The following is a 27602-nucleotide window of genomic DNA, read 5'->3' as shown; positions in this document are numbered from 1 at the left end:
CTCTCTTCTGTCACAACAGTTTTGCTCTCAACCCCTGCCCAACCTCCTATCCAGGGCCTGGATAGTGACTGGAGAAATTTACACATTTTCCATAAAATAGATCCTCAAAGCCTGGGTATGATTCCAAAGTACCCTTATTCTATAGTGCCATAAATAGTTGAAGAAAAACATCATTTTGGACACCTCCATATTTTAATCCTATGATCATATTAAAATTTAAAGCTAATGTATTGACATGTTATTATTTTATGATCATAGCAAAAGCAAAAAACATGTTTTTTTCTTTCAACTGCAAGTTATATATATATATATATATATATAATTTATACCTATTTTACCTTTCATCCTTCCTAAATGGAAGTGGCACAATTATTTCTTTCTTTAAGTGCTCCCATTCTAATTAGAAGATTTGAATCCTTTTCTCTAATTTATACATTACAGATTGAAGCTGTTTTTTCATAATCCAAGATGAAAGTTATTAGCTCTCTTTTGAAAACTTTTCACAATCATATTACCTTTCTTTTGAAAATTAAGGGTATATTAAAATATACTCTTGAAATAAATATTGTTGTTTAATAAGAGGACAGACTTGTTCTTTTTTTTTTTCTTTCTATATATATTTTCAGAAACAGCACTTCTTAGACTCCCAAGACATAAAAACAGGTGAGGGAAATTAACCAATTCGCAGAATAACTTCATAATTTTTTAAAATGTAAAAGATTTAGACAAAGTACTTCCTGTGGAAGATTGGTGTAAATTGTTAGAGTTTATTACCAATACCACACAGTGCTGTCATCGACCAAGGAATTTTGCTCTATTATCCAAAATTAGTCACGTGCACTTTATCTCCTATGCCAGGATGTTCATGCAAAAGTGACTCTGGAGGGAGTAGTGGGGAGATCTTTGAATAATCATCATCTGGAGAAAGGGAAATGAAAGCATTCTCAGTCTTTCACCTAACAGGCCCTGAGTGACAAAATCCAGCTCATCTTGTGATAATGTTCCAAACAAATCAAGACCTCTGATTAACTAACTTGAACCTTTGGTTTCCTAAAATTATAAGGACTATCAGTTGAAGCATTGTGGCACAGTTTTATTAGACTTATTGGAGCTATAATTAACCATCGGAGAGAAACAAAAAAAATTTAAAATCCATTATGATTAATTTTCACAGGATGTCTTGGAAACCTTACAAGAGGCATTAGGAGTCTGCCTATTTATAATTAACAGATCGCAAACACTAATGCATTTTCCCAACAGGGACTATTTAAATGGAGTGTTTTGTTGATGTGGGACTTAAATACATAGGTGTGAGTCCGGGAAAGCTGTTTTACAGAGATTTTAGGACAATGCACTATGTTCTCCTCATGAGATGTTCTTGTCATTGCTCCTGTTTGAAGTGATCATAAGGGAAAATCCCCTTGGCTTCCTTTGGCTAAGGCAGCACGTTTATTATGGCAACTTGAACTATATGCTCACCTTGGAGAGAAATATGCAACCAGTGCAGACACAACAGTTCTTTTGTTAAGTGTTGGAATCTAGTAGCCAAAGTATTTACATTTGGAATTTTATGATCAGTTCACTGAATTAATTCAAATGCTAATGTTATATATGTATACATATGTATGTGTTTATATATATATATATAATTTATAAATATGTATATAAATGTATATACATATTTAATTTTTATTGAAGTATGCAAGCCACTCCAGTACTCTTGCCTAGAAAATCCCATGGATGGAGGAGCCTGGTAGGCTGCAGTCCATGGGGTCGCTAAGGGTAGGACATGACTGAGCGACTTCACTTTCACTTTTCACTTTCACACATTGGAGAAGGAAATGGCAACCCACTCCAGTGTTCTTGCCTGGAGAATCCCAGGGACGGGGGAGCCTGGTGGGCTTCCGTCTATGGGGTCACACAGAGTCGGACACGACTGAAGTGACTTAGCAGCAGCAGTCTATTTAAAATGTTGTGTTAGTTTCAAGTGTACATCAAAGTGAATCAGTAATACATATACATATATATATATATATATATTTAGATTATTTTCCTATATAGGTCATTACAGAGTAGGTCAGTACAAAGTACTGAGTAGAATTTCCTGTGCTATGACTTCCTAGGTGGCACTAGTGGTAAAGAATCCACCTGCCATGCAGGAGATATGACAGACACAGGTTTGATCCCTGGATTGGGAAGATCCCCTGGAGGAGGGCACAGTATACAGTAGGTACTTATTAGTTACCTATTTTCTATAGAGTAGTATGTATTTGTCAATATCAGTATCCCAATTATTCCCTCCCCCCACCCCCTTGTAACCTTAAGTTTGTTTTCTATACTTGTAATTCTATTTCTGTTTTATAGATAAGGTCATTTGTACCCTTTTTTTGGATTCCACATATAAGCGATATCATATATATTTATCTTTGTCTGACTTACTTCACTCACTATGACAATCTTTAGGCCCATCTATGTTGCTGTAAATGACACTGTTTTGTTCTTTTATGGCTGAGTAACACTCCATTGTATATTTGTACCACATCTTCTATGTCCATTCCTCTGTTGATGTCTATTGTGAATAATGCTGAAGTGAATATTGGGGTTCATCTGTCTTTTTGCATTATGGCTTTCTCTGGGTATAAGCCCATGAGTGGGATTGCTGGACCATATGCTAGCTCTATTTTCAGTTTTTTTAAGGAACCTCTAAAATTCTTAGAGGAAAATATAGGCTGAACCCTCTTTGACATAAATCGCAGCAAGATCTTTTTTGATTCACCTCCTATAGTCATGAAAATAAAAACAAAAATAAACAAATAGGATCTACTGAAACTTATACAGTTTTACACACCAAAGGAAACCATAAATAAAATGAAAAAACAACCTTCAGAATGGAAGAAAATATTTCCTAATGTCATATATTTGTCAAATACCTCTAGCTTCCAGACCACTTCCCAGAATATTATTTCTATGTAAAAATCTAGGATTATCACTCCATGTACATTATGGACTTCTTCAAGGACAGCCACTCATTTTTTTTAAATCATGCGGTAAAAGCCATTGTAATCTAGCCATATCTTATACTTGAGATCTCAATCCATTATATTTTCTAATGTTCTAATCTTATAAGTTAAGGTTTCAGGACCTCACCATATGCTTTCAAATCCTCCTGTCCTTGCTCTTCTCAATATGAAAAGTTTCTACTTAATATTCAAAATCTTTAAAACTTGAAGCATATATGTAACTCTTATTTGAATCTCTTTTGGTCCAATCTTTTCTATTGCCACTCCATGGTTAATAGTATATCCCATTTTAGTGCTAATATAACATTTTCTGTGTGCGTCTATTGTCATGCCTATTAGTTTATGCTCTAACCCTTGAGGGAATTGGATTGTGTATCTATCCCCAAAACCTAGAGAATGTCTGTCACATATACTTTATCACCTTGGAGAATCTCTGACTCTAAGTGATCACTGAAAAAACTTGTTAATATACTCATTAGCATACCTGTTTATATCACCTTGCACAAAACAATTGTGTCTCAACAAAGGATGTAGCTTTTCTGAGCTGAAACTTGAGTTGATAAGTGGCAGCTGAATTCCGTAAATAGATCTAAAGTATAGAGCAGTAAACTTATTTTAGAAATCTCACTGAGTATACCAATTAAAAAAAGAGAGGGAGACATGAAGGACATGTTGAAGAAGTTGTTAGAGTTGAAATATGACCTTGCATTTTTATTGTACTAAACCTGGAATGCATGTAAATTAGGAGAGGGGGAAGCCGAAAGTACTTTAGATATTGGTGTGTAATGGACCATGGACATTTTGGATGGGACGAACTAGGTATCAGTGACAAGAGACTAAACTAACTGCCAGATCATACTTTACCTGAAATAAACATTATAGTTGTAACAACAGAATTTTAAATTTTTAAGCTCCCTTCGTAGCCTGAATTATTTATAGCTATAGATGTTAAATAATGAAAGAATGGTCTAAAATTCCAAACTTCATTCCTTTCCTTTTCTTAATTATGAACCCCCTAACCCATGAGCCTATGATTTGTTTTGTGTCATTACATAAATAGGTATCTTTTTCTAAAAATGTATTTTATTGAAGTATAATTGATTTACAATAGTGTATTAATTTCTATGTATCTGAATTGAACTGAACTGAATCCCCTAAATAAGTATCTTATATTTGTTGTTGTTATTGCTGTTTAGTCACTAAGTCATGTCCAGCTCTTTGTGATCCCATGGACTGTAGCCCACCAGGCTCCTCTGTCCATGGAATTTCCCAGGCAAGAATATCAGAGTGGGAAATACACTTCCTTCTCCAGGGATTCTTCCCAACCAAGGGATCAAATCAGAGTGGGAAATACACTTCCTTCTCCAGGGATTCTTCCCAACCAAGGGATCAAATCTGCATATTCTGCATTATAGGCAGATTCTTTACTGCTGACCCACCAGGAAAGCTCATGGGAGATTTGAAATGAGAAACATTATAAGTCCATAAGCTATTTTGATAAAAATGCTGGAGAAGCTCTGATTAAAGGCAGATGAAATGAGCTTTCCATCTCATGGAATAAAATTAGGAGCAAAAAAAAAATGATGGGAAAATTTATATCTTTGCTCATTAATTCCATTCCTAACAGCAATAGGGATATCACTTACGCCAGTGGTTCCCAATGTTTTTGGCACCAGCGACTGGTTTTATGGAAGACAATTTGTCCATGGATGGGGTGGAAGGAGGCTTCAGGTGGTAATGCGAGTGATGGAGAGCAGCAGATGAACCTTTTCTTGCTAGCCTGCCACTTACCTCCTGCTATGTGGCCAGGTTCCTAACAACCCTAGGGGTTGGGAAACCCTGACTGAAGTTAACTGCTAATATGTATGGCACCCTGGGTAGCTTTGCTCATATTTGATTGTCATAATATTTTTATATCTTGATAATATTGAGAACTTAGACACTTAACAGCAAGCACCGAGGTTTCATTTTATCTTCAGAGATAGGCAACACTGCAGATTTTAGAGCATCATCATCCAATGACCTACTAAGCCAGAAGTGAAAAGAACTCTATAAGAAAGGAAGAGAAAGCAATGTCAACTTCCTTAATTAAAGTTGAATACATAGCTAGCTGCTTTGAATATATTTAGAGGGAAAGTAGGGCATCACACATGTAAGAGTTGTTCATGAGGAAACAATCTTTAGTATAAACTGGACTTTGCGATGAAATCTAAGCTCTGTCATAGTATGGTTGTGTGAACTTTTGCAAGTTATAACACTTCTAGTAAATTTTCTCATTTACAAAATAGAAATAGGATTACTTGTCTCATAGTTTGTGAGGAATGAATGAGATAGCACATCCAAAGCATGATAATATATCATGTTTTGCATGATACAAGATAAATTAAAAAAATGTCCCTTTCCTTCAACAGGAAAAGTGCTGTGTACTGGGCTGGCTGCTGTAATGTGCCATTCTCCCCACACTCCACTCATCCCTTCTTTTAAATCTCAAATGTAAAGAAATTATAATGAAGTCATCTGGGAAAAAAAAATAAACAAACCTGGTTTGGACTTCATGTTCAACTCATTCTAATCCCTGTGGCAGGGGAGTCTTATTTTTGTTTTGTTTTGTAAGTAAAAGTTTAAATTATGTGCCTCTAATGAAATTTTTGTAAATTCCCAAACTGACTTCTGGATCAAGGAGGCAGATTGAGTATATCCTCTTGTATCCCTTCCATTTACACTGACGTGCCAGTATGGCAGTAAAGGAGGAGTTAATCCACAACAGTGATCAGTATCAGAGTGTACCTCTAACAGTTTGGACATTTTGAGTAATTCTGTAAATAGACAAGAAGATGAGATCACACTGATGGGTAAGCCAGCACAGAGAAAACTGCCCCACGATGAAGAAGGTTTTGGTTTAGGTAAGAACATTTCTTTCCCATTCATTTGCAGAGAGCCTTCTAGCTTGGTGTCAGCAAGTATGAAGGAAAAAAGTGGACAGTGGGCTATTCATCTGGGTAATTAACAAAGAGACCAGAAACTCAACAGCAAGAGTAGTCAGAGATCTTTCTCACTCTACTTATCCCTCTTTTCCTCCTCTTGCCCCATTCAACAACTGACAGTGACATGTAGCAAAAGATTTTGCCATTCAGGGAAAATATTTTTTAATTCTTTAGAATATTAAGAAATATGGAACGGTAGGGCTTTGTTTATTAGTATCCATGCTGGCACCCGAGACTGAGGTATGGAGAGAAGACTCTTTACCACCAAGTTAAAGCCTCTTTCTTTTGGTAAGTAGGACAGAGCCTCCTATTGTCTGCTTACTTTCCTGACAGCAATGACAATACAAAGTGTCTGTATAAGAGAACAAATAGGGCCATCCCAATTCAAGGAAGAACCGAAGAACCTTGACTCATTATGCGTGCTCCAGTTTTGACTTAAAATTGTTTACTGATTACAGATTTTTTTTAAGGTAGGGGAATAAAAGTAATTCCACATGATTTCATGCTGATCCTTGCTACCTTCACAAATGCTACCAGGTCACACACATTTATTCCACTTTCATAAAGGTTTTTGTCAGTACTTCTATTCAGGGCAGAAGGTTACTGGGTTCAGTATCAGCTTTCACTACTAACAAACAATCAGAAAACCTCAGAGACATAAACTATACATTTGTATCTCATTTATACACCTGACTTTTGGCTGTACTGTGTCTGATTCAGATTTCAGGTCTATAAGTATCAGGCTTGGTAGCTATGAACCTCACATCACTTTATTGAGACCAAGGGCTGTGGCTATTTGAAGTATTTTGTTCTCATGATGGTGGCAGAAGCAAAGAGGGCAAGCCTAAATGTACACACATATTTTAAGCATCTGCTTAAGTCATTTCCAGTAGCATCCCATTGGCTAAAGCAAGTCACAAGGCCAAACGCAAAGTCAACAATCATAAAGTTTATTCAGCACACCATTAGGCTATGACACAGCTGTGAATGTATAAAACAATTCCAGAGAAATGAATATTTGAGACTAATAATTCAATTTGTCATGGAGAAAGAGACCAAAACTCACAATTAAAGTCTTACCAACTTCTAGAACCAATCAGTTTGGTCCCTCATCCTTCACGCAGTTTATATCCAGAAATCAATGAGCATTTTACAAAAACTAATATGAAAGAAGAAAGGACAATAGCTTCCTTGTATAATTTGGAAGAGAGTCACTGGGTTTTGTAAGAATGAAAAAAATAGCAGTCTTTATTTCCAGTAGAAGTTTCTTAACTTACATTTTCCTTGCCAGTATCCACTGCTCATCTACTCTACACAGGTAAGTGAGTGATAGGCTGAGAATGCCTGATGATGAGATTTGCGTAAGATTGAGGTGAAATTCATATTTTCCTAGAGGTACCAGTCAATTTCGGATAAAACCTGGTAAATCATGTGGGATTAGACAACAAATATCTCAAGAAATTTGAAGCTCTTTTCCTAGCAAGTGCTGACATGTTATTGTTCTGGGTCATTTGAGAAGACACCACTCTCCTCCTTCCCAGCAGAGGTTAGTGGATATAATCTTGGAGCTTCCAGTGAAGAGTGTTTGCAGGTATCTGTGTCCAGTGTGCAAATTGATTTTTATTTTCCTTATTGTATAGTGACAAGAAAATCAGGTGGTGGTAAAGAATCCTCATGCCCATGCAGGAGATACAAGTGGCTGCGTTTCGATCCCTGTGTTGGGAAAATCCCTTGGAGGAAGAAATGGCAACCCATTCCAGTATTCTTGCCTGGAAAATCCCTTTGACAGAGGAGCCTGGCAGGCTACAGTCCATGGGGTCACAGAGAGTCAGACTCGACTGAGAATCCACATACTACTACTACTCTTTAAATTGTGTATTATGAAAAAGAGGACATGGCGATTAGGGATTATTTCTCTTGTAGCCTGTACCAAGAGATGCTATTTCAGAGATTGCCACAAGATCTCTTATAATACCCTTTAGTGATATCTCTTCTCTTAAGGTAAAAGAGAACTATTAAATAATGTACTAAATAAATTAACTGCCAATTTATGATATTGGAAGCGAGTAGAAAAGATCTTGCAACCTGTGAGGCTAAAAATTTAAAAGTTGAAGGACATGCTGTAACAACAGGAACATGAGGAAGCTGAAATTCACACCTAGTTTTTATTATTACTCATAAATCTTGCTTGACATTAGCAGAGTTCTTCAGCCTGTGAATCATAGGCTTGTATTCATTCCTGGGCACCATCTCTTATCTTATCCAGACAGAAATGTGTTAATTAGCATAACAACATAGATTGTATAGCTGTGAGATAATTATAAAATTGTAGCTGATGTCACCAAATTCTAAGTCTATAAATACGTTATCATGGCAATTAATGGGCAGACCCTTATCATTTTGAAACTTGGCAGCTGTTTTTAAAATGTTCTTTTCCCTGCAAGCTGAAGGTAACCCTCGCTTTTTTCACCTGTCAATTTGTCTTCCTCTGTCTCTCTTTCCTTTTTTCCTTCTTTTTTTCTTCCTCCCTTACTTCTTCTGTCCCTCCATCTTTGTTTCTTCCTTTTAAAATTATTGGCTCAAAAACACTTACTAAACCTTAAAAAAAAATACACCATTCTATGCCTTCTTTATCTTAAATCTCAGTGATGTATTAGGCACTGCCCAAGGGTCTTTAGCTATGGAATATTCACTATAGCTGTCATATGGAACAGATTGCAGCATGCACTATTATAGACCAAATATTTCAAATTAATTCACTTTATTTAAAATCAGCAATAATATGACAAAAATAATCCACAAGTAATCTAAATGAAAACAAGGAAGAGGCAGAATGGGAGTAATTGTGAGATATCGATGATACTCACTTAAAATGGTGCTCAAAAATGTTACTAATATCAGTGGGTTAATTACAGCAGAAAAAAAATCTAAGTCATATGGTGACTACCTCATATTGAATATTTTGTTTCTGCTTTCCCATACTCTTTCCCGATTGAGTGTCACATTTGAGTAACACAGCTATTTGATGAGAAAGGTAGGGCAGATTTTTATTAAAGAAGGCACCTATTTCCTTGATCCCTTCTGTTTTATAAGAGGGTTCAACTCTTCAACTTTCTCTAGGGTTATCTTGAGTATTTTCTTACTGATTGCTTGCTAGCTTCTAAAAGTTTGTAGATAATATTTGAAGGTGCTACTTCAGATCAGTTCAGTTCAGTCGCTCAGTCGTGTCTGACTCTTTGCGACCCCATGAACCACAGTACACCTGGCCTCCCTGTCCAACATCAACTCCCAGAGTCCACCCAAACCCATGGCTGTCGAGTCGGTGATGACATCCAACCATCTCATCCTTTGTCGGCCCCTTTTCCTCCTGCCCTCAGTCTTTCCCAGCATCACGGTATTTTCAAATGTCAGCTCTTTGCATTAAAGCATTGGAGTTTCAGCTTCAGCATCAGTCTTTCCAATGAATATTCAGGACTGATCTCCTTTAGGATGGACTGGTTGGATCTCCTTGCAGCCCAAGGGACTCTCAAGAGTCTTCTCCAACACCACAGTTCAAAAGCATCAATTCTTCGGCAATCAGCTTTCTTTATAGTCCAACTCTCACATCCATACATGACCACTGGGAAAACCATAGCCTTGACTAGATGGACCTTTGTTGGCAAAAAATGTCTCTGCTTTTCAATATGCTGTCTAGGTTGGTCATAACTTTCCATCCAAGGAGTAAGCGTCTTTTAATTTCATGGTGCAATCACCATCTGCAGCAATCTTGGAGCCCAGAAAAATAAAGTCAGCCACTGTTTATACTCTTTCCCATCTATTTGCCATGAAATGATGGGACCAGATGCCATGATCTTAGTTTTTGAATGTTGAGTTTTAAGCCAACTTTTCCACTCTCCTCTTTCACTTTCATCAAGAGGCTCTTTAATTCTTCTTCACTTTCTGCCATAAGGGTGGTGTCATCTGCATATCTGAGGTTATCGCTATTTCTCCTGGCAATCTTGATTCAGCTTCTGCTTCATCCTGCCCAGCGTTCCTCATGATGTACTCTGCATATAAGTTAAATAAGCAGGGTGACAATATACAGCCTTGATATACTCCTTTTCCTATTTGGAACCAGTCTGTTGTCCAGTTCAAACTGTTGCTTCCTGACCTGCATACAGGTTTCTCAAGAGGCAGGTGGTCTGGTATTCCCATCCCTTTCAGAATTTTCCACAGTTTATTGTGATCCACACAGTCAAAGGCTTTGGCATAGTCAATAAAGCAGAAATAAATGTTTTTCTGGAAATCTCTTGCTTTTTTGATGATCCAGAGGATGTTGACAATTTGATCTCTACTTCCTCTGCCTTTTCTGAAACCAGGTTGAACATCTGGAAGTTCATGGTTCACGTATTGCTGAGGCCTGACTTGGAGAATTTTAAGCATTACTTTACTAGCGTGTGAAATGAGAGCAGTTGTGCGATAGTTTGAGCATTCCTTCGCATTGCCTTTCTTTGGGACTGGAATGAAAATTGACCTTTTCCAGTCCTATGGCCACTGCTGAGTTTTCCAAATTTGCTGGCATATTGAGTGCAGCAGTTTCATAGCATCATCTTTCAGGATTCGAAATAGCTCAACTGGAATTCCATCACCTCCACTAGCTTTGTTCGTAGTGATGCTTTCTAAGGCCCACTTGACTTCACATTCCAGGATGTCTGGCTCTAGGTCAGTGATCACGCCATCATGATTATCTTGGTCATGAAGATCTTTTTTGTACAGTTCTTCTGTGTATTCTTGCCACCTCTTCTTAATATCTTCTGCTCTGTTAGGTCCATACAATTTCTGTCCTTTATTGAGCCCATCTTTGCATGAAATGTTCCCTTGGTATCTCTAATTTTCTTGAAGAAATCTCTAGTCTTTCCTGTTCTATGTTTTTCCTCTATTTCTTTGTACTGATCATTGAGGAAGGCTTACTTATCTCTCCTTGCTACTCTTTGGAACTCTGCATTCAAATGGGTGTATCTTTGCTTTTCTCCTTTGCTTTTTGCATCCCTTCTTTTCACAGCTATTTGTAAGGCCTCCTCAGACAGCCATTTGGCTTTTTTGCATTTGTTTTCCATGGGGATGGTCTTGATTTCTGTCTCCTGTATAATGTCACATAGCTCCATCCATAGTTCATCAGGCACTCTGTCTATCAGATCTAGTCCCTTAAATCTATTTCTCACTTCCACTATATAATCATAAGGGATTTGATTTAGGTCATACCTGAATGGTCTAGTGGTTTTCTCCACTTTCTTCAATTTCAGTCTGTATTTAGCAATAAGGAGTTCATATCCAAGCCACAATCAGCTCCTGGTCTTGTTTTTGCTAACTTCTCCATCTTTGGCTGCAAAGAATATAATCAATCTGATTTCGGTGTTGACCATCTGGTGATGTCCACATGTAGAGTCTTCTCTTGTGTTGTTGGAAGAGGGTGTTTGCTATGACCAGTGCGTTCTCTTGGCAAAACTCTATTAGCCTTTGCCCTGCTTCAGTCCGTGCTCCAAGGCCAAATTTGCCTGTTACTCCAGGTGTTTCTTTTCTTCCTACTTTTGCATTCCAGTCCGCTATAATGAAAAGGATATCTTTTTTGGATGTTAGTTCTAGAAGGTCTTGTAGGTCTTCATAGAACTTTTCAACTTCAGCTTCTTCAGCATTACTGGTTGGGGCATAGACTTGGATTACCCTGAAATCGAATGGTTTGCCTGGGAAATGAGCAGAGATCATTCTGTCGTTTTTGAGATTGCATCCAAGTACTGCTCTCTCTCTTTTGTTGACCATGATGGCTACTCCATTTCTTCTAAAGGATTCCTGCCCACAGTAGTAAATACAATGGTCATCTGAGTTAAGTTCACCCATTCCAGTCCATTTTAGTTCACTGATTCCTAGAATGTTGATGTTTACTCTTATCATCTCCTCTTTGACCACTTCCAATTTGCCTTGATTCATGGACCTAACATTCCAGGGTCCTATGCAATATTGCTCTTTACAGCATTGGACCTTGCTTCTATCACCAGTCACATCTACAACTGGGTGTTGTTTTTGCTTTGGCTCCATCCCTTTATTCTTTCTGGAGTTATTTCTCCACTGATCTCCAGTAGCATATTGGGCACATACTGACCTAGGGAGTTCATCTTTCAGTGTCCTATCTTTTTGCCTTTTCATACTGTTCATGGGGTTCTCAAGGCAAGAATACTGAAGTGGTTTGCCATTCTTCTCTCCAGAGCACCCCTTCCTGTCAGACCTCTCCACCATGACCTGGCCATCTTGGGTGGTGCTACTTCACTATTTCTAAATTCTCTGTGAGGTTTGAGTGCAGACACAGTGAATAAGTGAGATAGAATCCCATGAGAATGAAGTAGTAAGTGAACATAATGGATAAGATTTGACTTCCATGAAATAGATATATTTAAGTTTATCCTTACCTGCTTGCAAGATGCATGCCAAGTTACTTCAGTCCTGTCTGACTCTTTGCAACCTCATGGGTTGTAGCCCACCAGGCTCCTCTCTCCATGGCATTTTCTCGATAAGAATATTGGAGTGGGTTGCCATTTCCTCCTCCAGGGGATCTGCCCAACCCAGGGATCGAAACTGTATCTCTTACATCTCCTGCATTGGTGGGCAGGTTCTTTACCACTAGTGTTACCTGGGAAGCCCCTCCTTACCTGCTTAGAATCTTGATAAAAATTTCTTCTTTGAACAAAAAGAAAACTCAGAATGAAGACTCTGACCAAATATGTTCATCGGTTTACTAGAACAGCAATATCTGTCCAATGCATGTTGCACCAGAAACTTGTTTGCAAGCCACTGCTTTAAAGAACATGGCTTTATCTCACTTTACAAAATATTTCTGGAACTCTAGTTTCAGAATTACCTTCATAATTTATTTACAAGACACATGAAAGCATATCTTACTACCCTAAAATTGAATGATGAATTAACCCAGCTTGAAAATTTACCTGACTCATTGAAAAAGACCCTGATGCTGGAAAAGATTCAAGGCAGGAGGAGAAGGGGATGACAGAAGATGGGATGATTGGATGGCATCACCAACTTGAATGACACAAGTTTGAGCAAGCTCTGGGAGTTGTTGATGGATAGAGGAGCCTTGCATGCAGCCGTCCATGGGGTCACAAAGAGTCAGATACGATTGAGTGACTGAAGTGAACATTTACCTTCCTTATTCATTAATCTTAAGTTCTTTCTGGCAATCTTCAAACACAAATGTTCCCCTAATATAATAATAATCACATCAAATACTCTATACCCTTTGCAATCAAGTTCTAAAATGTTATAAATGAAAGTAGAATTTCTGGAGAAAGAATATGATTTGCATAATTAATTATATTATGAAAGAAAAACAAGGCAGTCCCCTTTTAGCTAAGTAATCTCTTGCAAGATTATTGAACAACTTGGAAACTGACACTTCTGTATGAGTCAGAAGGGTCATCATTTCAAATCATAAGCAGAGATTTGATTAATCACAAACCTTTAAAATTTCTCTTATTAATATTGATCTTTGCTTAAATACCACAGTTTAAACAACTGGACAAAATGCTCTATTAGAGGCTTTATCAAAGGTGTAAGTCTATATAGACGTTGTGAGGGTCATTTGAGTTATACTAGTGCTTAAAATAATTCCTGGTGAAAGCAAAGCTTGTGGTCAGACCTACATAGATGGATATATATGTATGTTGGGCGACGGGTATGTGTGTGTATATATGAATGCTTCACTGTAATTGGCAACACCACAATCCTATTATTTTGAGTTGTAGCTAGTGAATAGGAATAATATCCCTCAGGTTTATAAAACATGCACCATTCTACTAATAGTCTTTTGCACAGAGAACACAAGTAGCAAAGGCTCTAAGTAAATTGACATTACCAATGTAATTGTTTGCCCAAAACTCAGGCTTCTTGAACTGATTCTTGTGCTAATTACTAATTGTAGTTGGGCACCCTAAAGAAAGGCAGGAAGTGTTGAGATTGAAGTTGGTAAATTAGATTCATCTGTGTATTTTAGTTTTATCAAAGTCATTTTGCCACTACTAATAAAGATTCTATGATTAAAATTAAAATGTTGCAGTTTGACGGGTTGAGATATGGGCCAGAGAAGAGAAAGAGGTAATGTTCCATTCATTCTCATCTATCTTCAAATGACAGCAACCAGGGCATAGCCTAAAGCGGAAGTCAGAATAAATGTGGCAAATGCATTCAAACACTGGCGGGTCAAATAGTCATTGTTTCCAATGATACAGTCTTAAACCGAGAGACCTGCAAAATGTTATTGTGGTGTGGTCAGAGGTGCCTGCAAGTAAGTATGCCAAAAGCATAATTAAGGAAAATGAAAGTTGTTATTAATGAAACAAATCGAGAAGCTGACAGTGAGAAAAGAGGGTTGGGAGGGAGCTGTTTGAAAGCAAAATCAGTAACCACCATTTTAAAGGATAAAAAATTGTTAGGCATGCAGGTTTGGCTGAATTAAATGAAAGGAAATAATTGTAAATCAATAATGCAATAAAGAAGGCAGAAAGCTAATGGTTCTTTTGTTTCAAATTGTAAATGGCACTTTTGTATTCCACTGTAAACCTCAAGTGATGGCTCTGTTAATTATGGCATAGAAAACCTGCCATTTCACTTTTCTGACTATAACATGTCTACTTTACTAAGCCTTGATTTTGTTTATACTGCACTTGGAGGCATTAAGGTGTGAACTAAGAGTTACAGCTATTTTGACGTGAGGAGACCTGGTTTCTCAACAAAAGATTTTTGCCCTTGAAAATTAGGGTCCAGTTAAGATATTTTGCTATACTGAAAAGTCAGATCCATTAGGCATGAATATTTTGTGTTTCCAGGTATAGAGCATATGATGCTAAATCATAAAATGTATCTTTATGTTAAAGCTGGAATAAAATTGCCAAATAAAATTACCTTTTATTTGGAAAGATTTCTAAATCTTCTGATAAAGGATGTGAAGCCGTCACGAAACTAATTAAACAGATTGTCATGCTTTAGTGGGCTATGCTAAAGTGAAGACTTAAGATGCTTCCTGAACCTGCCATAATGAGTTGATTGTCAACTGGTAATTGGCTGCTCATATTTTATATATGTTTTGACTATACAATATTCTGTATACGTATGTATTTTTCATTTTACAATGTCTGCATCTTTTGCTGTTTCTCATTTACCTCGTCCCTTCTCTGCAAATCTCTCTACCCCTTCACCTCCGTGAAATTTTACTGGCAATCTCTGTATTCTACAGTTGGAGGTTGAAGGGGCGAGGGGTAGATAAGTCATTTCTCTAGTTTTAAAAATTGATAACTGTGGAGGAATTTTACCCAGCCTGCAGTTTCTGATTGGGATGATGAGATGCTGGACTCTAAACAAATGCTGTGATGAATGGGACATGTGGTTCCTCTTGGTAGCAGGTGACTGTGTTTTGTGGGGAGGGGGTGGGAAGGACACTTGGGAGCATGTGAGCCTTTGCGAGCTTGAAGGTGGACAATGACCAGCGGATTCTAAGATGATCCAAGGATCCCTGCTTCCTGGTGTTCACATTCTGCAGCGTCTCCTTCCCTGGAGAGCAGCCTGGACCTGTAACTTGTTTTAGAGTATCGGTTGTTGCTGTTGTTCAGTAACTCAGTCGTGTCTGACTCTATGCGACCCAGCTCCATGAATGGCAGCACACCAGGCTTACCTGTCCCTCACTATCTCCCGGAGTTTGCTCAGATTCATGTCTGTTGAGTTGGTGATGCTATCTCACCATCTCATCCTCTGCCACCCTCTTCTCATTTTGCCTTCAATCTTCCCCAGCATCAGGGTATTTTCCAATGAGTCAGCTCTTCACACCAGGTGGCCAAAGCATTGGAGCTTCAGCTTTAGCATCGGTCCTTCCAATGCATATTCAGGCTAGATTTCCTTTAGGACTGACTGGTTTAATCTCCTTGTTGTCCAAGGGACTCTCAAGACTCTTCTCCAGCACTGTAGTTCAAAAGCATCAATTGTTTGGTGTTCAGCCTTCTTTATGTGTCCAACTTGAACATCCCTACATGACTACTGAAAAAAACATAGCTTTAACTAGATGGATCTTTGTTTGCCAAGCTAGAATATGGCAATGGAAACAAGACCTCACTTCTGTGATTACGTGACATAAAATTGTCATGCCCGCCTTGCTGGCAGACTCTCCCCCTTGCTGTCCTCACTGTAGCAAGCAGCCAGGTTGGGGAGGCCATCATAACACGCAACTGAAGACAGCCGCTGGTCAGCAACCAACTGGAAACGGAGGGCAGCATCCAGCCAATGGCCAGCCAGAAACTGAAACCCTTAGCCTTATAATTGCACAGAACGTATTTTGCCAACAACCACGTGCGCTTGGAAGCAGTTCCTTTCCCAGCCTGTCCTTGAGAATGGACCATAACCCTGGCCTATCCCCTGAATGCAACCTGATGAGAAATCCCAAGCAGCAGACCCCTAATCCACAGAAACTATGAGCTCAAAAAGGTGATTTAAGTTTATTCTTTTTCTTTAAAAAAAAAATAATTTGAGGGGGATATATTTGCTTTATAATGTTAATCTACTGTACAGCAAAGTGAATCACCCATCGATACACATATAACTCCTCTTTTTTGGACTTCCTTCCCATTTAGGTCACCACAGAGAATTGAGTAGAATTTCCTGAGCTATACAGCAGTTTCTCACCAATTATCTCTTTTAGGAATGCATACTAAGTCTCTTGTCATGTCTGACTCAGTGAGACCCTGTACACCATAGCCAGCCAGGCTCCTCTGTCCATGAGTAGTGTCAAGAGTGTATATATGTCAACCCCCATGTCCCAATTCATCCCACCTCCTCCCTTCCCTCCCTTCATGGCCATACATTTGTTTTCTACATCTGTGTCTCTGTTTCTGTTTTGCAAATTAGATCACCAAATTAGATACCATTTTTCTGGATTCCACATGTAAAGCACCCTGATGTTCATTGCAGCACTATTTATAATAGCCAGATCATGGAAGCAACCTAAGTGCCCATCAGCAGAGAAATGGATAAGGAAAATGTGATTTAAGTTTCAAAACAAACAAAAAATTGCTGGCAATCTACATGTGCATTACCCTTCCTCATTCAGGGGAAAAAAAGGCTCCAATCAGTTTTCAATTTGCTAGCTCTCTGATTTTATCGAATGTTCTTTTACTCTAGTACATGTTATAAGAACTCTATATGAGGGTCAATTTCAATGAACAGTCTCTAAATGCTATTTGTTATAATGGTGTTTAGGAATGGGGCTTTGGTGATGATCCTTTTTATCTATTTTGTAATATTTAAAATAGGTCAGACAGAAGCGCTTACCCTCTTGTAAGCCATTCATCATTACTGTAGCTCTATTATCTTCCTTGGTGTCATCTTCTTTTCATATTAAATAGCTCTGGTTCTCTGAAACTCTTCTGTTAGGAAATTGCTTTACGGTAATCATATCTCTTACCCCTCTCAAGATCTTTTCTATTCCTGCTTTGTCATCTTAGAAATTGCATGAGAAAAATGAAACACGATGTGTAAAATGAGGACATCCATTTACCATCATACATTTCTGAATTTTCTTCTCATTCCTATGTATGTGGGGCTACAAAGAAGTCTACAGTGCCATAAATGCATTCAAGACATTGACATTTCTAGGATGATAATGAAAAGATGTGACATATTTGTAGTTACCTAGAGGTGGAAAACAAATTTTATGTAAGCAAGTGCCACATCTCTGCCCAAAGGATATTCAAGTTACCTTTTACTTGATAGATGTATATCTTGTGAATTTTTTCAGAGTCAGCATATTAGAACTAGATGGATCCAAACTAAGTCTAATTTTAAAGACGAAGAACCTAAACTATTCTGCTAATAAAGATTAATGCTGGAATGCCTACCTCTTAGTCCTACAGTGTTTCCATTGCATCCTATTGATGCCTGTGGTATTGCTATGGTAGGCTGGAATAACCATTTTGAACTGGAATGTATTATTTTTCTCAGTCAAGTGCTACATAAGGAACTAACAGCATGATCCCTCTAAGGTGACAGGTGAGAGGAGACAATGGAAAGAAAACATAATAGCCTTTCCTTTCTAACTATGAGCTGGCTACTTCATCACCTTGGCTTTTCTGACTGATGCGCTCCATTTGATCACAAGCATTCCATTTGATTGTCCTCTTTGGGTAACATGAAGTTTTGAAAAGAATTGAGTCCTAGGGAGGATAATCATTAAGAATACTTTCAATTTACATAGAATTCAGAGGATAAGATGGTTGGATGGCATCACCGACTCAATGGACATGAGTTTGGGTAAACTCCGGGAGTTGGTGATGGACAGGGAGGCCTGGTGTGCTGCAGTCCATGGGGTCACAAGAGTCAAACATGACTGAGTGACTGAACTGCACATCATATATATATATATGATGTGCTTTGATTTACAGTATAAACTAAAGGGATATAAAAATATTTTAAACCAACTAATTCATTTTTAAGAGACATAAACAAGGAAACAAGTTTTATGACATCTAGTTACAATATTATATAGCAATGTTAGTAAACAGTGACTATGATATACCTAAAATCATTCACCTTGTCTCCCCTGCCTGGATCTTCTGCAACACCATGCCATCTCCCATGGATTTCTCTTCATGTAATTTAAATGTAGCATCATATATATTGGGCAACTCCAAATTTATATATATTTTTTTTTCATAAAAAATAAAATTTACTTTTCATAGCTCTGGAGTCTGGAAATCCAAGATCAGGGTGTCAGCGTGGTCAAATTCTGGTGAGGAACCTCTTCCCATTTGTAGAAGAACCTTTCCACCATCTTCTCACTGTGTCCACATATGTGCCTGAGCGAGAGTAAGAGAGCTCCCTGGGGTCCCTTTTATAAGGACACCAATCCCATTCAGGAGGGCTCCACTTTCATGACCTAATCATGCCCAGAGGCTCCACATCCTCATACCATCATTTTGGAAACAAGTTTCAACATAGGAATTTTGAGAAGGCACATGCAGTCCATTGCAATGAAAATCACAAAAGATGTTTTTCAACAAAGTAAGTCATTAATTATACTTTTGATCCAAGTGTCAGAAACACAACTCAAACTTGCTTAAGCAAAATGTATAGGTACTTTCTGTGGTAAAGCTAATTCTAGACTAGATTCGCTCTAGACTAGCTAAACTAGCCAGACCCTTAATAGAATCAAACTGAAGTGATAGCAATTACCATGTAATAATAAAAAAGATACACTTCATGCTTGGAATAATTCTTAAGTGATAGTCATTTCAAACATCACTCATTTTAACCATTGGCCATCCATAGGGAGCTACTCTATAATGCAGAATTTCATTACACCCACACCTGCATGATTTTCTCCACGTAAATATCCATGATATGTTTACAAGTTGCCTTGTTCTGCATGAAACCAATATATCTTAATTGTATCTGGAAGTTTCAGTGTTTTGGGCTTAATTCTAAGGAAACCTTCCAACCTCAAGGTCTGTAACACTATATCATAATTCCATGAAATTTTGCTTATAAGTTCAGTAGCACAGATGTGTCCGACTATTTGTGACCCTATGAACGGCAGCACGTCAGGCTTCCCTGTCCTTCACTCTCACCCAGAGTTTGCTCAAACTCATAATATCCACTGAGTCGCTGCTGCCATCCAACCATCTCATCCTCTGTCACCCCTTTCTCCTCATGCCCTCAAACTTTCCCAGCATCCATATCTTTTCCAGTGAGTCAACTCTGCATCAGCTGGCTGAAGTTTTGAAGCTTCAATTTTAGCACCAGTCCTTCCAATGAATATTCAGGGTTGATTTCCTTTAGGATTGAAAGGTTTGCTCTCCTTGCTGTCCAACAGACTCTCAAAAGTCTTCTCTAGAACCACAGTTTGAAAGGGTAAATTCTTTGATGCTCAGCCTTCTTTATATTCCAACTCTCACATCCACACATGATTGCTGGAAAAACCATAGCTTTGACTATCTGGACCTTTGTTGGTAAAGTGATATCTCTGCTATTTAATATGCTGTCTAGGTTTGTCAAAGCTTTTCTTCCAAGAAGTGAGGATCTGTTAATTTCATGGCTGTAGTCACCATCTGCACTGATTTTGGAACCCCCCACAAATAGTCTGTCACTGTTTCCATTGTTTCCCCATCTATTTGCCATGAAGTGAGAAGACTGGATCCCATGATCTTAGTTTTTTGAATATTGAATTGTAACCCAGGTTTTTCACTCTCTTCTTTCACCTTCATCAAGAGACTCTTTAGTTCCCCTTCACTTTCTGTCATTGGTATCATCTGCATGGTGATGATCTAGGATGGTATCATCTGCATATCTGAGGTTATTGATATTTCTCCCAGCAATCTTGATTCCAGCTTGTGATTTATCCAGTCTGGCATTTCACTTAATGTAGTCTGCATATAATCAAATAAGCAAGGTGACAATATACAGCCTTGTCATATTTCTTTCCCAATTTTGAACCAGTCTTTTGTTCTATGTGACCAAGAGAAATGTTGTATGTGACCAAGTTAAATAGAAATATTTGACCTCTCTTGTATTTAGCAGTATAACTTTTAAACATCATGAACTTGAAATTTTTTGAAGACTGGATCAGACAAAGAGTTGAATATGATATCAAATTATATTAATACTTTTGTCTCTCTAATTTATGTTTCAATAAATTAATTAACTATGCAAGTAATACAAATTACTATGCAAATACAAAATACTATGCAAGTAATACAAATCAAATGTCAGATTCAAGCCTGTTTTGTTGGGCAAGTCCATGACTGACTGCCCATCTTTACAAAGTAACTCTGAATCATTTTATCAACTTAAGATTATTCTGTCATTATTAGTTCCTGAGTAAAGTGGTAGCAATAATTTTTCCAACAAATTTTCATCTTTATTGACATTTCCTATGTTCCTTAAAAGATTGTATAAGTTCATCATATGGGTTTTGTAAATTTATTTTCATTTATATTTCTTACTAGGTACTATTTTGTTTTGGATAGTTTGAGTTGGATTTTTTTTCTTTTATTGCTATTTCCCAAATGGTTATTCTTGTATGGTTCACATTTATTTTGTTAGATTAGCTCTATATGTATCATGGTTTGCATAGCCCATTCTAGGAGCCTCAGAACAGATGGAATGAATTTAAATATAAACAGCACTCGCTGGCTCTCAACCCTTGTAGAGGCACTTGGAAGGAACCCAACACAAGTCAACATCTAAGTACACATAATGTACACATACACACATTATTGAATAATGTATATATATATATTTTTTTTTTTGAAGAAAGAGTTTTTTAGCTGGCCATACTTTTGCAAGTCTCCTTCCTTATTTTTGATCCAAGTCTTTTGCCCCATTAATATGCAAAAAATTATGAGACTAAGTAATGTTTATCTGGAATTTAAGTCTCCATGGAAACAAGCTCATCATCTCATCTCAGAAATACAAGATTTAGTAGGGGAAAAGGAGTGACCCTCAAAAGAGGTTAATGTAGAAGATCCAACAATGAGAAGCGGTAAGGAGAAAAAAAAGAACAACAGGGGGGAAAAAAAAGAGGCTAGACAATATTAAAGCATCTGTATTTTAGGCTAAAGTTTTGTAACAAGTAGCCAGGCTAACCTAACAGATCTACCTCTAATATCTTCCTCTTTGGCAAAGATTGATGAGTTCTGAATTATATTTTTAATTTAAACAAATAGTTCATTTTTCTTTAAAACACATTTGACTTGTTTTCACTCATGTTGGTATCTACTATGGCAGAGGATCAGACTAGAGTGGGATCAATCAAATCTGAATTGTTCAAACTGACAAAGAATATTCTTATAATCCACATTTGTAATGGCGAGTTTAAAATAAATTGTATTTTCCTTTCTCATTATATGAAATCACAAGTTCAAACTCTTGATTCCTCAAAGACATATTTAGTTTTTTTATACTTCTGATATTTTAATCTTTGTTAGATCCAGCACATGGAGCAGAATACATTTATATACATTTATATACTGTCATCTTCCTCTTCATCTTCTTATTTTTAACTCTATTATCCTAAAATAAAATAACTTTGAAATTTCCAAATGAAATGTGTAACTGGATAAAGATACTCTTTGTTTTGGACTTCTGAGGTGGCTCTAGTGGTAAAGAACCTGTCAGCCAAAGCAACAGACACAAAAGATGCAAGTTTGATTTGTGGTTCAGGAAGATCCCCTGGGGAAGGGCATGGCAACCCACTCAAGTATTCTTGCCAGGAGAATCCCATGGACAGAGGAGCCTGGTGGGCTACTGTCCTTAGGGTCACAAAGAGTTGGATACAACTAAAGCAACTTAGTAAACATGTACCCTTCATTTCATCTTTATGGCTAGGCTGATCTTAGGAAGAAGATTGAGACTTCTGCTTCTGGCCATAATGAAATAATTTGAATGGATCATCTTCCTGCCATGAACAACTGGAAAGCAGGCCAAAAATTATAAGAAAACTGTTTATATACATAAGACAACAGGAGACATGGGACTCATTGATCCTTGAGAAAAGAGAAGCAGGATGATCCCTATGAGCAACTTGGATTCAGTTCCTGAATGATTGTGTAAATGGAGCACATCAGTCTCCCTGAGTTGAGAAGACAAAGATGGATATTTGTGGAGGCTGAAGCCATTTAACCCTGCAGTATGGAGAACTGGAGGAGAAGGAGATATGCAGAGAAAAAGTGCTAGAATTCTGCTGTGGCATCACTTTGCATTTGTTGCAGAATATTAATCCAGTATTGGTAGATTAATACACCCTGAAGCCAAGCAAAGAATGACCAGAAGTTGTAGATGAAACAATTAATGGAGTGCGAACAGGGTTAGAATCTCTGTGCTTGGTGGCTAAGTCATTTCAGTCGATAAGCAACTCTTTGTGACCCTTGAACTGTAGCCCACCAGGCTCCTTTGTCCGTGGTATTCTCTAGGCAAGAATAGTGGAGTGGGCTGCCATACCCTCCTCCAGGTCACCTTCCTGACCCAGGGATCGAATCTATGGTTCTTATGTCTCCTGCATTGGCAGGTGGGTTCTTTACCACTACCACTGCCTGGGAAGCCTTGTACATCCTGACTAATCAGAATAATTTAAGAATAATTCTTAAGCTATTCTTAAATTCTTGACTTAAAAATCCCATTTACAGCTTGTTTCTAGCATATGTGAAGAACACATACAAAATAAGGTGGCAAAGAACTCAATCAAAAAAAAAATTGCCAAGTATTTGGATACTTCACTAAAGAAGATGGTCAATACGCTTTTGAAAAAAATGTTCAACAACATTAACATTGGGGATATGTAACTTAAAACCACAAAGATATACTGCTACTCATCCACTAGGATTATAATATTAAAAAAAATACTGATAGTATCAAATGCTCATGAGAATATGAACCCATGTTGATGTAAAAAATAAAGTGATTCAACCATTTTGGTAAAAGCTAAGGCAGTTTCTTGTAAAATTAAACTTCTAGTTGCCATATAATCCAGAAAGATAGAATCCAGATATTTATACAAGAAAAATAAAATCATATGTCTACACAAAGACTCACGTAAATATTCATAGCAACTTCATAATAGCTTTAACTGGAAATGGTTCAAATATTCATCAGTAGGTAAATTGATAAACAAATTGCTGTACATTCTTACAGTGAAATACTTTTCATCAATAAAAGTTACAAATTATTGCTATAGGGAACTATGAGTGTGGCACAGAATTATAATGAGTGAAAGAAACCAGACATAAGAGAGCATATGACATGTGATCTCACTTACATAGAATTACAGAAAAGGTAAGTCAAACCCGACTAACAGAAATCAGCAAATCAGTAGCTGTGCCAGGAATGGAGTAGGTAATTACTTGTAAAAGCACAGGAATGAATTATGGCTGTTTGTTTTTGGAGTGAAGACCATGTTGATGGAATGAATGTTGGAGTGAATCTTATTGATAACAGTTACATGGATGCATTTATGTATCAAAACTTAGAAATCTAGATGCATAAATAAATGCACACATATTCTATTTTAATTATTTAAAATTATACTTCAATAAACTTCATTTAAAGTTTAACAAAACCTAGTCAAATTCAGGCCAAAATTTTCTTTCCTCACTTAAATCATTTTTGCCTGTAAGAAAAAGAAATGATTTGTCTTTGGTAGTCCCATATTTTCATTAATTTTTGTTCTAAACTGGGATGGTGATTCTTGGACTATTGTGAGTGGCATGGGGTATTTCTCTCTTGAGAAAAGGTTCTGCTTTACAAACACATATTAATACTGATAATCTTATCATTCCTTCAAGTATGATTTTAGGATGAAGAAGAATAGGAGACATTGTCACCTCTTAGATGTGTAGTTTCTGAATCACTTATTAGTTAATTCTGTCTTGCTCATGAAAGAGAGTATACCGAGGAAGAAAGAGCCAGTGCTACATAAAGGCCTAGACTACACCAGCTGGGTCTTTCAGATCTTTACAAATCATAACAATCACATTAGGTGTCCTAAATCAATAGAGTTTTGCTGATTATGTCAGGAACTGGACAGTGTTTGGAGTCAGAGCCGCCCTGGTTTGCCAGATGAATGTAATTGAGAGATTGATTCTACCTGAAACGTTAATGGAAAGAATGAAATGCCTCATACTAAGTGATTAAGCTACAGTTAGATTCTTGTGGAAGTTTATTACCAATTTTAGATCACTGTGTGGGTGCTGCAAGGCATGGCAAGCCAAGTCAAGCAACAGGATTGTTATATTTCTCTACAGACCAAATCATCAGCCAATGTCAGCCTGAATTTCTAAGACGGGGGGCCTTCCATACTGCCTCCTGCTTCCTTCTTCAATGCTATGAGAGTCTAGGTACTATCAGAAACAGGCATCTCTTGAAAAATGTCTTTCTATGCTCTAGAGAAGTCTTACAATGACAATGGTCCATCATCATTGTTTCAATCCCTGGACGTTCTGAGTACCTTATTGGTAATATATGTGAAAATATCACAGTATTATCAAGTGCCAGAAATCAAGAAAATGATAGCATACTCCAAATTTCTAAGAGCCTTCTACAATACTTAGGATGGAAGTTTGTCTGCAAATCACCCCCAACTTTACTCCAGAAAGATTTTCACTTTAATATGAGAACACCTCAGTGTGAAAGAAAACAGAAGCCTGGAGCTCTTTCCTAATGCCTTACCCTAATACAGGGCGGTTGACCCAAAACTGGCCCTTCATTATGCCTTGAAAATGTTTGCTTGAAGTTGTTCACTAGTCTGATGCTATATGAAAACATAACTGAGTTTTTCCTGTGATAGTTAATAAGTATATTTTGCTGAGTACCTGCTATAAGGTGAAATATCTTCAGCAGAGTCTGTAAAAATTGGTCAGCTGAATATCTTCATAAAGAGATCTGGGACCATACTGTCTATTTTGGAAATCCGTGTGTGACCCATTTCCACATCACTTTCAACACCCAGCTTCAACAGCAGGCACACTGATGCACGTGAGGCTTCATTCAGTTCAACCTACCCCTGACCCCAACCCACCCAACCTTCATATACCAGATTAAGTAGCTTTCTCAAGGTGAAACGGCTAATCACCGCTTTTCCCATGTGGTAGGAAGTGTGCTAAATGATTCCCATCCATTTTCTCACTTACTTCTCTGAAAGTATAATGCTGTTACTGTTGGCATTGCAATTTTAGAGCTGAAGACGCAGGCATCAAACTGTAGTATAAACTGCCAGAGGACATGTAGCTAGCAAGGGGCAAAGCCCAAATTTGATGCTTTTTCTGAATTCAGAGAATGTGCTGGAAACTCTAACATGTTTTCCACTATCACCCCTGTTAGTGGCAGAGACAGAACTACAACTAAACATGTTTGTAAACATATTCCTCAAGTGGTCTGTTACTGGGTGTGTTTTATGTCATGAAATATCTCATCCTAATCTTGACTCTCCGTGCTACCTCAGGGGGAAGTGTATGACATGGATAAACCTAAATGATGAATGATCCAAAAATAATTTAGCCTTGAAACGTCCTTTTATGTGTAACACTGAGCACTAGTGCATGTTATGCTCCAACCAAATGAATCTGCAAATAATTTTTTCCTGGCAGAAGCAAGTCGCTTAGGTTTTTACAGAGGTCAGCAAAGTTTTTTTAGTAAAGGGCCAGAGCATAAATATTTTAGACTTTGTGAACCATATGGTCTCTTTTGCAACTATTCAGCTCTGCCTCTGTAGGTGTAGTAACCATAGATATAAGCAGCCATAGGCAATATATAAATAATATGCATCTCGATTTTCTAAGAAAAGTTTATTTATGAACACAAACATATGAATATAACAAAAATTTTAAATGTCAGTGACTATAATTATTTTACTTTTTCTTTTTTCAACCATTGGAAAATATAAAGATCATTCTTACTTCACAAGCACTAAAGAAACAGATGGCAGACTGGATTTGACCCAGGAGTGATAATTGGCAGATCCTGCTCTACAGCATCGCAAATTACCTACTATCTGCCCTCAATCTCATCACAGATTCATGCACGGAGTTGGTCAAAACAGATATCTCCTTTTTTCCTTAGCTTCTTTTTTATCCTCTGGATTCACTCTGCCTTTTCTTCCTCCTTTTACCCTGAATGCATGTATCAGGTTGAACAAAAAGTTAATTCGGGTTTCTCTATAGTATTTTACAGAACAACCCCATATGATTTCTGGTTCCCACTTTTCAAGGAAGATAGCTCTAATGATTAGTAGACCCCCTGGTCTAATTACTGTGAGGAAGTTGGCTGATAAAGAAAGGAGAAAAATCTGTAAAGATGTTAATTGTATGACCAGTGAGCTGATAAATAGAATATGGTAATTTGGACAAGAAGCATAACTCCAGACCATCTGACTAGTTTCCTTGCTGATTTAGTGGACTATAGTTACAACCAAGGTCCCTATAGTCAAAACTATGGATTTTCCAGTAATCAGGTATGGATGTGAGAGATGGACCATAAAGAAGGCTGAGCGCTAAAGAATTGATGCTTTTGAAATGTGGTGTTGGAGAAGATTCTTGAGAGTCCCTTGGACTACAAGGAGATCAAACCAGTCCATCCTAAAGGAAATTAACACTGAGTATTCACTGGAAGGACTGGTGCTGAAACTGAAGCTCCGATACTTTGCCTACCTGATGCAAAGAGCCAACTCACTAGAGAAGACCCTGTTGCTGGGAAAGATTGAAGGCAAGAGGAGAAGGGTACAACGGAGGGTGAGATGGTTGGATGGCATCACTGAATTTCAATGGGCACGAGTTTGAGCAAGCTCCAGGAGATTGTGAAGGACAGGGAAGCTGCAGTCTATGAGGTCACAAAGAGTCGAATGTCACTGAGAGACTGAACAACAGCAATAGGTACAATGCAGGCACAGATCACTCAACCGAATGTGTTCTAAATACCTCCCAAGAGCCAAAATCTAGGCTGGACCCTGTAGGTACAGGATTGAGCAAAATTCAACATGCTCTATGATCTGTTGGACTAGCAAAAGTTAATCAAATGAATTATTATG

This window comes from Moschus berezovskii, chromosome 14 (genome assembly GCF_049115385.1).
Source record: "Moschus berezovskii isolate FMDL1 chromosome 14, NW_MosBer_1.0, whole genome shotgun sequence".
NCBI lineage: Eukaryota > Metazoa > Chordata > Mammalia > Artiodactyla > Moschidae > Moschus > Moschus berezovskii.
Note: the sequence above shows the minus strand (reverse complement) of the source record.